At 44.8% G+C, this 17,305-nt stretch overlaps 1 protein-coding gene across 1 annotated transcript in view; it reads right to left on the reverse strand.

Annotated features, from left to right (window-relative positions):
* Positions 1-15,921, reverse strand: part of LOC149869425 (uncharacterized) — a 123,172-nt gene extending 107,251 nt beyond the window's left edge. Inside the window, exon 1 of the mRNA XM_090037355.1 lies at positions 15,880-15,921. The gene's annotated coding sequence lies outside the window, so the exon portion shown is untranslated. The remainder of the gene's footprint in view (positions 1-15,879) is intronic.
* Positions 15,922-17,305: the final 1,384 nt, after the last annotated feature.

The raw sequence follows: 17,305 nt of genomic DNA on the forward strand, positions 1-17,305 counted from the left end.
ACAAATTTGTGCCACTTCTATTTATGCTTCTGCAAAGGCACACCCCTGTTCATGTGGACCCAGCCAACAGGAGGAACTTGAAGCAGAATAAATTAAGATGACTTGTCTCTTGACTTCCTTGTGACTCTAAACACAAAACCAGCTCTACTCCATTAGGTAAGAGGAACAGTCTTTACTGCCAAAATGAATTAGTGATGATGACTTTGGGGATGTTGGCCTCAGCGACCTTGAGGCGGGTGATGAGGGTGTACCAGCCTCCCTTCAGGCAGCCAAAGTTGCACTCCACCAGTGCACGGCACTGGGCTAGGCACCTGTTGAAATCTTCCTGGCGTGGGTTGAGCCAGCCAGTGTAGGCCTCCATGAGCCACAACAGCAGCAGGTAGGCAGGGTCACTGATGAGGAGAGGTGGGACAGTCACATCACCCAGCTGCAGGTCTGGAATACCAGATGCAGAATGCCCACTCTCCACTAGGACTGGCAAGGTGGAGTTCTGGAAGATGTGAGAATTGTGGGTGCTGTCAGCCCAGTGAGCACTGATGTTTGTTAAGGTGCCCCAGTGGTCCACCAGAACTTAAAGCACAACTTAGTGGAGGCCCCGCTAGCTGTAGGATGGGTGGTGGTCCCCCCCAGTGGGCAGCTGGTGGGAATGTGTGTTCCGTCCAGGGCCCCAAAGCACTGTGGAAAGCCCAGGACTCAGAATTGCCACCATCTCCAGGGTGACTTGACTTGATAGAACACAGTGTGGTCCAGCATGTTCTGGAGGGCACCAAAGAGCTCCAGTGGTTGCCTTGCCCATCCTGAAGGTGAGCTTGAGGAAGGTGATGGCTACCCGGGTTTCTGTGAAGAGAAATAGACACATGGTGGTGGGTGCCACTTGAGGTGCAGGTGCAGCTGGTCAAGTACCTCCTGGAATGTGGCCCAGGTCATCCAGAAGGAGTCCACTCACTGCTCATCATCCCAGGTGCACTGGACAATGTAGAGCCACCAGTCCTGGCAGGCAAGGTGGTCCCACAAGTTTCAGGGCTGAAGCCCCAGGAACTTGTGGATGGCGGTATCCATGTGGGCATCATTGGCATCCTTGCCAGGGTCCAGGTGGTGGTCCAGGGGCTGGTAGGTGACATCTTAGGGGTGGTGGGCCACAGGTGGGGTGGTGAGCCTGGTCACATGGCTGTGTGACATGTGAGGGCTGACAGCACTGAGGCCTACTTGGGCTAGGTGGCAGTCACTGTCACTGTGAAATGCAGCACGTGCAGTGGCAAACAGAAGTCCACAGTGCTGCTCAGTGCTGCTGGGCCCTGGGTGTGGAGCAGCCATTGCACATTGGGCACAGGCTCTGCAGACAGTCATAGAAGGCTGTGAGAAGGCTGTGCCAGCAGGCTGCAGACTGCTCCAGGCCAGAAAAGCATGTGGCCAGGGAACATCTCATGAGGCTGCCTTTTAAAGAGTGACCCTGGCACCCAGACAACTGTGGCTGGAGCCTCTAGTTCCCCCTGGCTGCTGCAGGAGGGTGGAGCAGGGCAAGAGGAGGCCTGAATCAGTCTACTCCCATAAGGAGCAAATCTGCTTCCAAGAGGCTGCACGTGTAAAGAACTTCCCAAGCCTGGCTTACTGTGCAGTATTTTACTGTGCAGTAAGCCTACTGCACATTAATAGTATATGTAAACATTAGGGGTGTGCGAAGCTTCAGTCACCGATTTGATTCAGAAAAGATTTGGCCCAATTCAGAGGCCAAATCACTGAATCTGAATCAAATCAGGAGACTCATAAAAACCTCTGAATTGATTTGAAGAATACGAATTGATTCAGAAAAGATTCAGGAAAATATTTGGAGATTCAGTGATTTGGAAAGCAGTGTTTCAGGGAAGCAGAAATTGAGAAGAGGGAGAGAGAGCGGTGGGGGGAAAGAGTGACATCTGTAACTGGCCAGTGACTATGATCTTTTCTTGAGTTCCCTTCCAATCATAATGCTCTGGGGGAGGGATGTAGAAACAACATCATCCACTTCCTAGATACAAAACCTCATGGACTCAAGATAGGCATTGTATTTATGACTATAAATAACACTATAGCCTGCCTGACATCTGACTTCCCAGGTTTCTCTCCACTTTTATGTGCTACGCTCCCTTCCTGCCCCGCCTCCCAGCCTGTCTTACCCCCTGATGCCTCCATTTCCATTTTCACTGACTAGCTTTCTTGCCTGTATTGCATGCCAGACTTTGGCTTCTTTACTATTCCATCCAGGAAGAGCATACACACCAACTACAGGTACTTCCTCAGTCTGATGAAGGGTTTTTAAACCTGAAAGCTTGCTAAGATGTATTTCTCCAACTATTCAGTTGGTCTAATAAAATAGATCAGATTGACCCAAAACACCTGGTCTGCCTGTATCCTTAGATCAACACTACAACCTACACCCCTTAATACATACACGACATGAGTTTTACTTTGAGAATCTTGAGATGCACCTTCCCAGAAACCCCTGCACCTATCTCCTTGAAACTTGGCAGACCTTATGCCCTCAGAAGGGGTTGCCATCTCTACTATTTTCATCCAAATCTACCAAAAAATGATCAAGTTATAATTTTTTAAGTGATTCCCCATTATAGTCTGTGGCTGAATCAATTAATCTCTCCAAATCAGCTCCGAATCTTTTGAAGCCTATTCAGCCAAATTGATTTGGGACAGTGAACCAAATCTCTGAATGGAATCACTGTCACCTGAATCTGCTGAATCGGAATGCTAATCTAATACTTCCCTATCTGCACAGGCCTAGTAAACATGCCCTGGGACACTTTACTGTGGAGCTAATTAATCTACTTGGCAGTAAAACATATGTATAGATGCACCCATTGTAAGTAAATCTCTCAGAGGAAGAGCCTTAGTATTCCTGAAATTAAAAGTTACATTCTGTTACTGATTAAAAACTTGTTCAGATAGAGGCAATGTCAAGGAAAATAGTGGCACACCAGTCACATGAGCTACTACTAGATGTAGACCAGGAGAATTGGCCCTGTCCCAAGTGATGTCTAAAAGCTTGTTATCTAGTCAGAGCCCAACTTTTATCAAGGCAGTGGCTGATAGTGAATTCTATTAAATCCAATAACCATCTCTTACATATTAGGTTTCAACTCACCAAAATGTTCAGGAGACTTGTGTTCTCAACCTAGGGAGAAAGCACTTGGTTACAGTATGGATTTTTACTAGGCCACTTATGTCTGGGACTTGCTAGAATATTCAGGCTATGATCATAAAAAAGAAGAAAGAATGACAGAGGAGGGGAAGTGAAGAGCTAGGATCTTTCACTCTGGTCAGTGTTATACAGATGTAAAACCTGTTCAAAAAGAAATGGTGAACCTTCAGTTTTCACTTAATATCGTAAGCCATAAGCATTGCAGAATTTGCCTCCGATGGCCGTGTCCAGATGAGCGTGGCCATACAGTATGTGGCCTTGTAAACTCCTCTGCAACACCACACGCTGCACATTCAGGTATTTCCTGTGTTGCTACCTTGCAGTGGGGGGAGGAGGAGGTTGATCCCTGGAAATGCAGCGGTCAAAAAAAACGACAGAAAAAAAGCAGGGTGGGGTAGTACATGTAAAGACAGTGCATGCTGCCCAAAACTGGAGCCTGGCTAGCTAGATCCACACTCCGGCTGCCAGCCAGGCTCCAAGCTGTAGGAGCAATGCATCTCCAGCTTCCCTGGAGCCCCGGACTCCTGGGCTGTTGGGGCCAGCACAGTTGCTGGCCCAAGCCTCCCCTACCCCACCTGTGGTTGCCTTGCAAGAGGCGCATGGCACGGGCATTCCCCAGGGACAACTAGCAGCGGAACAAGGTGTCCCACTGGTAGTTGTCTCTGGGGAACCAAACATCAGTGCTCATCTGGACATGGCCTATATGTCATTCTTTATCTAGACAGTTTTTAGATAAAAGCTGCACAAATCACAGGGGGAATTTAGCCTTCAAACCGAAACTGGGTCACTTGATCCTAAACTGCATTTTGCCCTACGCCTGTTAGTATAAAAACATTCTAATTCTTTTCTTAAATTTTTTTTTTTACTCTTTTTATCCAGTCTTTTTAACTGCAAAGAGTTCCTTTGATCAGCAGGTATTGTTTCCATTGTGGTTCTGCAATATTATTATTCAATTTGCATATGTGTGTGTGTGTGTGTGTGTGTGTGTGTGTGTAAACCTTAAAAAAACCCCATAATTTAGAAACATCCTGTTTATATTATACTTCAATACACTTAGGCGTCAGGATGTCATTGCTATTTCTAGGATCAAACTAGCCAGCTGTTTCCCTGGTTTTAAATGGAGCCTCCTTCAGGTGTGCTGAAGGGCTATCATGCTACTGGTGACCTCATGACACTATTAGTATAGATTCAGATTTTGCTTTTTTTGAAGAAAATGGTGAAATATCAACAGAACAGGACCAGACCCTTTAACGGGAGCTTTCTAAATACATTGTGAGAAGTGATGAATAAATATTATTCACAAGACAATTTCATTGAGAGCCTATTGTGTAGAGAACAACAAATGAGCTTGTCAGTGTCAATTTTTCTGCAAACCCAAATAATAGAGCTGGTTGCCCTTCATTCCAATTTTTCATGCCTGTGTATGCAACTATTCTGCCAAGACCTGTTTGACAGAAACTGGGGCTGGGTTTAACTGCCCAGGGGTTCCTTTAAAAAAAAAAGACCTGGAATAACACTGCCTTGACTGTCCACCCAGAAATCTGGGAAGCTAACTTACAGTGCCTGGGTAAATAGGATCAGTATTTCCTTGGGTTTTTTGGTTCCATGGGTTATTACGAGGAAAAGGGAAGCACAGTAAAACAGCAGCTTGGGAACTCGTACCACCAGTGTACCTGAGCAATAATCCTGAACCCAGTCCTGCCCAATCCTGAACCTATGGCTGATAAAGCAGGTTGCTAACTCCCTCCTTCCCCTTGTAACACCCAATTCACAGCTTGTTGTCCAGGTTGAAGAAGACTAAATCTTGGATAGGTACACCTCTTACCCCTCAGGGATGTTTAGTTTCTGGCAACCTACTCATATCTCAGCTGAAGTGACCACAGTTCTAGTACATGACATGGGTGGCTTCACCAGAGGCCACTGCTTTCAGTAGCTTGAACCCAAAAAGGTTTAGCTTCTTACAACCAATCTCACATCAGTACTGCCTTGCCCCCATTTTAAAGGGAGTTCCATTAACAAATGCAGTTTCTACCACAAATGGGGGAGTTCTGGATGAAGCCCTTTTTGTCCCTCTCTCTTGGGCTTGCAAAGGGATCTCTTAACCCTGCACTCCAGACTGTGCTGTTGGCTAGGGTAACCTCCCCCAGATGCAGTAGAGACTAGTCTTCTGTCCATTTATGATCCACAGGGCTAATAAGATATTGTTCATCTTCACAATTTAGTGATATTTTAATAAAGATGCCTTAAAATGTCACATTGCCAAAATGCAAACAGGGTCTCTCCAGTCAGTGTCACTTGCTGGCCAACAGAGGCCAGGAGAGACTTCCCTACAGAACTCTCTTATGAGGCATCTCCTATGGGAATCCTGGGAGCTCAGAGCTGCAATTCTCTCTGTTTACCAATAGGTGTTGACAGTAAGCGCTTTCTTTCTAGCTGTAGGGCAGTGGTTTTTAAACTTTTTTCATTTGCAGACCTCTAAAAAAAATTCAAATGGAGGTGCAGACCCTACTGGAAACTTGGAATGGAGGGGCAGATGGACCTCTTTGACTTTTAAATGTGGGTAGTCATATACTTCTGATTGATCAGTCATCTTTTGCACATCCCTCAAATATAGTCTGCAGATCCCCAGGGGTCCTTAAACTACAGGTTGAAAACCACTGCTGTAGGGCTTACATGTGTTTTTATTGAATTCTTCCTTTTGTAACCTGTAGTTATACAATGGAGCTCTCTATTCCTTGTACTGTGTAGACCACAGAAAGGCCCCTAAACCTTCTACAAGTTTTTTGGTACCAGTGCTTTGTATTGTAACTTGGATAGTACAGACTCATATTTTTTAGATCCAAAGGTTCTAGACTGACAGTCCAGTTACCCAAGGGAACTATGTTATATTTGCTTTTCAGACATTCTTAACATGTCTTCAGTCCCCTCCAGCGATATAGCCAGAAGTATTTTGATCAGGCAGTTCAACAACCAAATTGGAAGAGTACAGAACAAACTTGAATATACTTTTAAAAAATGTTAGCTGAAGTAAAATCCCTCAGGAGGATTCTATTTAGCCAGTAACTTTGATTTGATGTACTATTACAGACTTCTGTAACCTATAGACTTGTCTACCTGAACATTGTTTCTTATGAGATTATTCTTTCTGATGGAGGAAAAAGAAAAGAAATGTTTACTACACAGAAATTCTGTTGAAGTTCTATCTGTAGCATTTAGCGCATGTGTATAGGGGCATGTGCACACTTGCATCAGATAAACATTAAAAACTATATATTTAATTGTAGTAATAAAATATACTGCAGTTACTTAACTACAAGGACAGACATTCAAAAAGCCTGAGCTTGAATTGATTAAATCTTTGCAGGTTAGTGTAACCTGCAACGCTTGAACTGACTTGGAGGTTTTCATTCCAGAAATGCAGCCACATGCTTGCAGTGGCTCAGGCTAGAAGCCCAGGGGCACTAGAGAAGTACCCCCCCGCCCCCCCGCTTCCATAGTGCTGAGCTGGGGGGGGGTGAGAGAGGGGGCCTGGCCAGGCCCAGCACAACGCTCTGATTAGGGAGGGGTTTAAAGCCCCACTCTGCCTGCCCTGTCTCAGGTCTTTCTCCCCCTCCCTCCCTTTCTCATGGGCTGGGGTCCATGCTATGAGAGATGGGGGAAGGGAGGGGGGGATTCCTGCTTGAGCAGTGAGCAGCAAGGTGGGGTAGGACAGGGGGAAGCCAGACAGACCCTTTTATGCCTGCAGTCTCCCCCAGAACTCTGGCTAGGGAGGAAAGGGGCAGGGCCATCCTGTTCTTTGGAGCAGAAAGTGCAGCCCAGCCCAGGGCTGCAAAGCACCTGGGATGCTGGGGGACTCTGATTTAACTTAAACCAGGATGGGGTCTGGGACAGACTTTGCATAAACTGGTTTAACCCAAATCAGTTAAGTCTGATACTACATACAACCAGGTTTATCTTAAACTAGTTTCAGCCATTTTCAAACTGGTTTATGTGTACTGAACTTATGTTCTGTTACAGGTTTAAACCAGTTTCTGATCGCTTATAAACTGGTTTATGTGTAATGTCTGACCCTAGCCCATGTGCTTAACTGACAACAAAATTCACAATTGCAGACCTACAGACAAGCAGCTGAACCTTTGCAAAACTGCATCTCTGTTATGAACGTTGTAATAATGTCCTTTAAAATGGCTTATTTCAAACCAGGAAAATGCAAGGGTTGGCTTAGAAAACTGATTTTCAACTGCTTGTGTGTAAAATGCTGCATTTAACTATAGTAATATTGCAAGTAAAACCAGTTCTCATTACATCTAAATTTGGTTTCTAATTTTTAGAATCTAATCACTCCATCCATTGTTTCCCAGCCTGGATGTAAACAGACCCGACTAGCCAAAGAGGGTTTAGGGCAGTAATGAAAGCTAAAATGTGTAATCCATTCCCGAGTCAAGAAGATTACATGCAATACTAGCCACAGCACTTGTGTACTGTCAGAAAAAAGAAACAGGCACGCCTTAACCATGCTGGCCAAATGCCTTGGGTGGATCCAGGCTTGGGAAGGAAGTTTTTTCCTTCTCTCACACTACTGCTGGAAAAAGAAGATCAGAAAGTAAAGCTTGCATAAACCTGTAGATTCCCTTAGCCTGCAGATTCTCAAAGTGCTATTTGCTTTCGTTGAGTTAAAAACAGACTGCAGCCGAAATGGTTTGTGTGGTATGTAGTCTACACCCAGCTGGTGACCAGAAGAAAGAATCTTCACCATCCAGGTGTAAGCAGTATTAATTTTTCAAGTAAATCTGTGCTGAAAACTAAGGCTCTGAAAATAAAGGGCAAAGCATTTCTCTTCAGCAGTTTACTTGCAAGTTATGGGAACTCGTTCCATCTATTCTTGTTCACTTCACCACACTATACAGTTTAGCAGCTGGTTATACGTCATCCCAATGCTTTGTGAAAGCAAACAAAATATTTAAGGTCACATCTGCAAGCTCTGTTTACTGTTTCTCTGACTGTTGCAAATGACTGCTTTTGCTAAAAATAAATAAATAAATAATGATCCCTCCCACTGACAATCAGACCACAGAGTGTTTTAAGTGGTAAGAGAGTCACAGTAGCTAATCAGCCAATCAGTCGATCAAGAAAGCTGTGAAGACTGGCTGTGCAGCTGTCTCATAGAGACATATCCTCCCGCCCCAGCATTGCACATCAGTGTCAGCTTCACAATGCACACACATAAATGCACTTTGATAGCTGCATAGTCAATCATTACTACATCATTTCAACTAACTGATGACTGTGCTTTATAGAGTGAATTCTTATTCACAGTCTGTCTCTCCATTGTAAGTGTTTTGTTTTGGACTCTTCCTCCCTCCCCCTCTGCCCATCAAGATCTACCATTCTGACAATAATACCCCACTCCTCCCAAAAGCCCAATTTGATAAACCCCACAGGAATTCTGACCTACAAACTGATTTTAATAGAATTTTTTCCTGACCTGTCTCAATTCTTTCATTTGAACTTTTCTCTGTCTCCTGTACTAGGCAAACTTGTGCCTAAAGTTCTACCCACTTATTGTCATAGTTATATATTACAGTTTAGGACTGGATTTAGGGCCCGGGCACAGGAAAATGTTACCAAGAGGTAAACCAGTGGCAGGGATTTCATTTAGTTTACACTACATTCCTGTCTGCTGCTTTTATCCGAGAGTAGATGTGAGATATCACACATGGGCAGTTTCTATGGAGGATCTGCTGAACTGTAAGCTCCCATCCTAACTTATCTTGCAGTAATGTGCTCATGCATCCATATTGTTAGGTTTCTATGTCACTGCTGGGAATAGGATTTAGGCTTCACTTATACGCTTTCAGAAATTTTACTATAACCTCCATGTCCTTTATGATAAGAGGAAATTATTTAATTTGTCACCTGCTTGTATGGCACATCCCAATATCCTCTTTGTCTTTTATGCCAGAGCCATATTTTATGCTGACAGCTATATGATCCAGTTAGTTTTCTCTTGTACTCACTTCTATGGAATACACCCATCTCTCTATTTCTTAACTTCCACTAGCTACAATTTATAATGTATACTTCTGGTTACAGTCCAGCTCTATTTAAATCTCCTTGGATTAAATCTCTTTCTTTCACAGTATTTTCTGGCCCAGCTAGTTTAGTGTCATCTGGAAACATGAAAATCATATCATGTTTGTTCTATCTTCTTCTAAATCATTTAAGTGCAGAATGAATGCATAGGACTCAATGCCTGTCCTAGTGGTATTATAATCTACTAACTGCTGAAAGGAACATTTTTTTAGAAAACATTTAAACTTGGTGCCCCAGTGTACCAAATATTTTGCTCCTTTCCTGTCACTAGAGACTATTTAAAAAAAATCTTTCTAAATTAGAGAGCGATCATATCTCCTTCTAATAACTTCAGTGCTGCTGTTTAAATTAGTAGATTATTTTCATGGCTGCCCAAATATTTTATTTATGTTCATTTCTAAAAGTCTCATCAGTTGTGATACTGAGCAGGGCAGGATGCATTTGATACATATATGCAATGAAAGGTCATAGAAAATACCAGTATTATATTACATTGTGTTATTTGAGAAATAATATACAATTTAATAATTAAATATAGTATCATCATGAATATACACATGAGAGCAGAGACAGAGTTATTCATTCATCTTTACTTTCACACATCTTTCAAGTGTTTTGCAGTGCATTATCCATGATGAGTTCAAGTAGAGTTGAAAGCCCTCCTTGGAAAGGTGTAACTTGAACTGGAAGAGAGGGTGATGTGGCTAAACTAGCTGAGTACTTACTCAGTCAAAGTTTTAGAATTCCTTTGTTTACCACAGACACATTTTCTATTTTACAGACAGAAACATCATTGGTATCTGCAACAATCATTAGTGAAAATATATTAATAATACTTTTGAAATGAGCAGTGCATCATTTACCCTATAAAGCGAGTTTCTGTTATTTGGACTTACCCCCCAACCCATCCACAGATCATGCCTGCCCTGCCACCTCCCAACTCCTAGTGAATAGTAATTTACTAAATTATATTATACTAAGTACAGTGCAGTCCAGACCTGATCTGGCACTTGAGGGGTCTCATTAACTTCCAGCCCTTATTTCTCAAATAATCCCACTGAAACTAAAGTGATCAAAGTGAATAAGGATATGAGAAACTATAGCCTATAGAGATTCTATCCTATGCTTCATAATCTACAATATTTAATTGGGGTTTTTTTGTAATCTTTTTCTTTTTCTCTTTTATCCAGATCTACTGGAATCTTTGCAGGAAATATATTTAATCTCTGCACCATCATGAAATGCAATTATTCTACTGACATGTGCTGAACTTTTCAAAGGAACTTCAAAACAGATTTTATGCTGTGATAAGTTAAATGTTTCCCAGCAACATCATTTGTCAAGCAGTAGCACTCTTAAAGGTGACCTTAAACAGAAAAAATGTGGCTTTTGCCCTTCTTGGTTGTTTTGATATGTCTAGGATTCTTAAAAGGGGCACAGGACTAAGCAGAAAGTAAAGGGGGGGGCGGAATATTTGTTTATTAGCTTCAATTATTCCCTGCCCACAAATGCTCTATGATGATAGCAGTGGATATAGTCTTCCTGGACTTCCGGAAGGCTTTTGACACTGTCTCTCTCCCTGTTCTCATTAAGAAACTGGGGGGCTGTGGTATAGACACCCACACAGTCAAATGGGTCGCCAACTGGCTGGAGGGCCACACCCAGAGGGTGGTGGTGGATGGGTCCTTCTCAACCTGGAAGGACGTGGGCAGTGGGGTTCCGCAGGGCTCGGTCCTCGGGCCTGCACTGTTCAACATCTTCAACATCACTTCTCAAGGAAGCGATCCTTAATGCACAAGCTAAAGCTATCCCAACACGGAGGAAAGGCAGCAAGAAGGCACAGCAGCCCCCCTGGCTCTCCAGGGACCTAGCGGACCTCCTGCGGCTAAAAAGGAAAGCCTACAAAGGATGGAGGACAGGATTCACCTCCAAGGAGGATTACTCCGTGCTGGTCCGGTCCTGCAGGGAGCAAACCAGGAAAGCCAAGGCTGCAACTGAACTCCAACTAGCTTCAGGCATCAAGGACAACAAAAAGTCCTTTTTCAGATATGTGCGGAGCCGGAGGAAAAGCAAGGGCAATGTTGGACCCCTGCTAAACCAGATGGGGCAACTGACAACTGACGCCCAGGAAAAAGCCAACCTATTAAATAGGTACTTTGCGTCAGTCTTTCATCAGTCACATGGGAAGCCCATGCCTGCTATGGGACAGGGAAATCTGGGTGAGGGGGATCCCCTACCCTCCATAAATGATGACCTCGTGAAGGAACACCTTGAGAAGCTGGATACCTTCAAGTCAGCTGGCCCTGACAATCTGCACCCCAGGGTACTCAAGGAGCTGGCGAGCATCATTGCCTAGCCCCTGGCATGGATCTTTGAAAACTCCTGGCACTCTGGTGTAGTGCCCGAAGACTGGAAGAAGGCCAATGTGGTGCCGATCTTCAAGAAAGGGAGGAGAGTGGATCCAGCTAACTACAGGCCCATTAGCCTGACTTCTATCCTGGGGAAGATCTTAGAAAAGTTTATTAAGGAGGCCATCCTTGAGGGACTGGCCCAGGCTAACATTCTAAAGGATAGCCAGCATGGGTTTGTTGCAGGTAGGTCTTGTTTGACCAATCTCATTTCCTTCTATGACCAGGTGACCTATCACCTGGACAAGGGAGAAGAGGTTGATGTCATATATCTTGACTTCAAAAAAGCTTTTGATCTGGTATCCCATGATCACCTCTTGGCCATACTGGCCAGTTGTGGCCTTGGCTCCACCACGATCCACTGGCTGGGAAATTGGCTTCGTGGTTGGACCCAGAGGGTTGTGATTGATGGCAGTCACTCATTGTGGTGCCCTGTGACCAGTGGGGTCCCTCAAGGCTCTGTCCTGGGACCCATACTGTTCAACATCTTCATTAACGATGTGGACATTGGAGTCAGGAGTGGACTGGCCAAGTTCGCCGATGACACCAAACTTTGGGGCAAAGCATCCATGCCAGAGGACAGGCGGGTGATCCAGGCTGACCTGGACAAGCTCAGCAAATGGGCAGACGAGAGCCTCATGGTGTTTAACACCGAAAAATGCAAGGTTCTCCACCTTGGGAGGAAAAACCTGCAGCACCCTTATAGGCTCGGCAGTGCTACGTTGGTTAGCACTACAGAAGAAAGAGACTTGGGGGTCATCATTGACCACAAGATGAATATGAGCCTGCAATGCGATGCTGCGGCTAGTAAAGTGACCAAAACGCTGGCTTGCATCCATAGATGCTTCTCGAGCAAATCCCGGGATGTCATTCTCTCCTTGTACTCGGCCTTGGTGAGGCCGCAGCTGGAGTACTGCATCCAGTTTTGGGCTCCACAATTCAAAAAGGATGTGGAGAAGCTTGAGAAAGTCCAGAGGAGAGCCACGTGCATGATCAGAAGTCAGGAAAACAGATCTTACGATGACAGGCTGAGAGCCATGGGACTCTTTAGCCTGGAAAAGCGTAGGCTCAGGGGTGATCTGATGGCCACCTATAAGTTTATCAAGGGGGACCACCAGGATCTGGGGGAACGTTTGTTCACCAGAGCGCCCCAAGGCATGGCGAGGTCGAACCGTCACAAACTCCTGCAAGACCGTTTCAGGCTGGACATAAGGAAGAATTTCTTTACTGTCCGAGCCCCCAAGGTCTGGAACAGTCTGCCAGTGGAGGTGGTTCAAGCACCTACATTGAACACCTTCAAGAGTAAATTGGATGCTTATCTTGCTGGGATCCTATGACCCCAGCTGACTTCCTGGCCTTTGGGCAGGGGGCTGGACTCGATGATCTCCCGAGGTCCCTTCCAGCCCTAATATCTATGAAATCTATGACATCTATGATTTGGACGAGGGGGTAAAAAGCACCCTATTCAAATTTGCTGATGACACTAAGATGTGGGGGGACGTGGGCACACTGGAAGGATGCAACAGGCTACAATCAGACCTAGACAGGTTTCAAGGGTGGGCGGATGAGAATAGGATGGGTTTCAACACTGACAAGTGCAAGGTGATGCACGTTGGGAGGCACAACCGGCATCATGCCTACGGGTTAGGGAACTCCCCTCTTGTCAGCACGGAGGCAGAAAAGGATCTGGGGGTCATCATTGACTCCAAGATGAACATGGGCCGGCAGTGTGGGGAGGCAGTTAGGAAGGCCAACCGCATCTTGTCATGCATACACAGATGCATCTCAAGCAGGTCCAAAGAGGTGATCCTCCCCCTCTATGCGGCACTGGTCAGGCCACAGTTGGAGTACTGCGTCCAGTTCTGGGCGCCACACTTTAGGAGGGATGTTGACAGCATGGAGAGGGTCCAGAGGAGGGCCACTCGTACGATCAGGGGACAGCAGGGCAGGCCCTATGAGGAGAGGCTACGGGACCTGAACCTGTTCAGCCTCCAAAAGAGAAGGCTGAGGGGGGATCTTGTGGCCTGTTATAAACTAGTCAGGGGGGATCAGCAGGCATTGGGGGAGTCACTGTTTCCCCAAGCACCACCAGGAGTGACCAGGAATAACGGTCACAAGCTGGCAGAGGGTAGGTTTAGGTTAGATATCAGAAGGCGCTGCTTGACGGTCAGGGCGGCTAGGGTCTGGAACCAACTTCCAAGAGAAGTGGTGCAAGCTCCTACCCCGGGGGTTTTTAAGAGGAGGTTAGATGAACATCTTGCTGGGGTTGTTTGACCCCAGTGTTCTTTCCTGCCATGGCAGGGGGTCAGACTTGATGATCTGCTCAGGTCCCTTCTGACCCTAGAAACTACAAAACTATGAAACTATGATGACTGAAGAATTAATGAAGCAAAGACTTCATTACAGAGTGAAGAGGATGAAGTTTGAATGATTGGGAGGCTACAGTATTTTTAGGCAGAAATTTTAGACTAAATACAGACATTTAGGGTGCATCCCCATGAGCACACATGTGCAGTTTGTGTTGCAATAGACCTCTTTGAGGTACTGCAAACCACATGCACTTCACATGCAGGTGTTCACTATGCTGATAATTTGTACTGTGGCTGTTTTTTTTGACACTGGGAGGTCCTGGTGTATAAAATACCTTCACCAGAAGAAAGCAGGATGGTGCATGTGGCAGCAGCATGTGCTGCCCCAAACCAGAGCCTGGCCAGCCACAGTCACACTCCAGCTGCTGGCCAGGCTCCATGCACCTGGATCGCCAGTGCTGGAGCCCTGGGAGGCCCCTAGGATCCCAGGTAAGTTTGCCGGGGTCAGCCCAGGGGCTGCCTCAGCCCTTCTTGTCCCACCCAGGGCAACTTGCTGCACTTCAAGGTATGTGTACAGGGGCCAGTGCAACCTGCGGGTGTGGTGAGCAGGGCCATTGTGATGAGCAAGGGGTGGGAGCAGGCATGACCTGTGTGGGGTGGGCAGGGCTGGAGCAAGCCACAGGGGGGTGAGGATAGTGCAACCCATGGGGAGTAAGGGAGTAAGTGGAGGGGCAGGCATGATCCATGGGTGGGTTGGGGGGCTGACATGACCCACGGGTGGCATGAGGTCCCCACAGTAAACTTACACCTCCCCCTCCCCCTACCAGGATATACTTGCTTAGCTCTGGCAATGACAAATGCTGATAAAAGCAGCTGCACCCGGAGCAGCTTGTGGGATGGGAGTTGAGAGGACTGGCTGGTCGCCAGGGGAGCAAGGTGCTGGGAGGGCAAAATATAACCCAGTGTAGGGTGGGGGTGAAAAGAGCAGCCCTAGGGCTGGGGCCAATGGCAGGGTTTTCCCAGCCTTGGGGCTGCACAGTGAAAGCATACAGAAGTTCCATGCGCTAGTTTGACCTAAATTGAATTAGTCTGATACTATACAGATCCAAGTTTATCTTAAACTGGGTTCTGCAATTTTTAGATTGGTTGTGTTTATGGAACTTCTGGAGGGTTACAGGTTTAGACTGATTGCTGGTCACTGAGACCAGGTCTGTGAGTGTAAGGTCAACCCCAGAATGAGCTAAGTTTAAATTGAGTGGCCATTTTGAACCCAATTCAACCTCCCCAAATATCTGTACTTAACCTTAGTATTTGGTTGATTGGCAGTTTTTGTTCATAGCTGTTTCAACACAATGAATCTTTTTATTTTATGTAAATGATGTCTTTCTATCAAATTAATGTCCCCCAACTCTTTACTGAAGCTCTTAGTGTTCACAATGAGCTTCCTGTGAGAGAAACCCCCAAAGAAGTCCTACCACAAGTCAGGGAGAAACCAGCTTCATATTCCTGTATTGTAAGGTAAAACAGCAAGAAAAACAAACATCAATAAATAAAAGCACCAAATGAATATGCACACACATGAACAAGATACAAAGAAAGAGCACACACCCAATTTTAAAACCATCCTTTGCAGGTCACCTTTTAATTGGGCATCTCTAAGCTGCAGTTTTCCTTTAATGATCTGTACTACTTGGCTGGATCTGCTTGTTTGTTCATTTGAAGTAACAGAGGTTATAGTCAATGATCATTAGTTCTGTGGACTTTAAATGACCTTGCAGAACTACATACTGAAAAGAATTACAGGTTTATTCCCTTGTGCTGCTTATGTTCATTTCCGGAAAACAGTAAGAAGTTTTCAGGGAGTCTTTCTTTAGCATACCTGTAGGAAGAAGGGAGATGAAACAGTCAGAGGGTCTTTCAGTTGCCCTTTGTGGAATAGAATCCAACTGCAAAAGAGGCGGAATCGCTTTAAAATCTTGAGATTTCTTACCAAAGAGCCCATATAAATCAAATTTATGTAGCATGTCTCTGTATTCTGAGGCCCCTGAGCTTACTGAAAGGGTAACCCTCTACAAGTTTTCTGGAACTTGCTTGTTCACTCAGACACTAAATGTTGTTTTGCTTGGTACTTAATCTAGTTAAATAATGAGGGAATTTCACACAGTTTGCTACCACGTCCAAAACCAACTTTCTCATACAGCTGAAATACAAACAGTGACTTCTTTAACAGTCTTGATCTTGGTATGTGTTACATGGAATGTAACCTTTGAGTATAGGGCTGGGTTTAAGCAATTATCTTTTCTCATGTTAATCTTGCCCGTGATCTGATTATATTGTATATGCAGGATATTAAATACAAGCACACAGGCCTTAGGCTTTAAGTTCAAAAGCAGTGTATAGTCTCTCAGATAAACACCATGATGAAAACTTGCAGTACCATAGTAAAATGCTAATTAAAAATAATAAGACTAGTACTAATATGTACAATTGTGTGATGGTTCAGTGCATAAGAAAGCTTGCCCCTTCCAAGTTTAACTGAATGCAGTGAAAAACAGAAAGATTCTGTCACATATGCTAACATACAGCAGTTGCAGATGTCATAAGTATCTTAAGGTTAATTTGATTTTAAAACATCAATAATGCCTGCTTACAGACATGAAAAAAGGCTCTTTAAGCTCAGTGTGCCCCCGTGCTAAGCACAACGTATGCCCAGGAAAAGAAGCACTAGTTGGACCTGTCTCAACCAATGTCTATATAGACTGGGTGCTTCAGCAGGGCTTTCTGGTGCTTTTATCTAATAGCTGATTGAATCTATTAGATAAAAGTGCCAAAAAACTCTGCTGAAGCATGCAGTTTATTACAGAGGCTATGGAGCTGGGTTGAACTAACGTGCTGCCTCTTCCAGTAAAGCACTTTTTTCTCACATCTGTCAGCACCCTATAATAATAGCAGGTTTTGGTTCTTGATTCACTTGAAAAATTGTACAAGGTGCAATGTGATTCACAGTGCCCTGCGCTACCATTATCAAATTGCTCCTGTTTCTCACTTGTGGCATGCTGTGTGTTGTCTCTCAATGTTTGTCTTAAAAGCTGAACAGTTGTATCAGTTTCTGAGATGTTCTCATCAAGTGCCTAAAGGTCATAACTCCTCACAGTTCTCCTACTAGCAGTGGCAGTTTTTACATGTAGCCATATTCTCTAATCTCATGGGGATAGTCTATCTAATGTAATATTCTCACCTCTATGCTACTCGTGAACTGAAATAAAGGCATTTTAGAGGGAAAATGTGACATGGCAATATGAATA

The sequence above is a fragment of the Crocodylus siamensis genome, chromosome 3 (assembly GCF_052110815.1).
Source record: "Crocodylus siamensis isolate JL-2025a chromosome 3, ASM5211081v1, whole genome shotgun sequence".
Classification (NCBI taxonomy): Eukaryota; Metazoa; Chordata; order Crocodylia; family Crocodylidae; genus Crocodylus; species Crocodylus siamensis.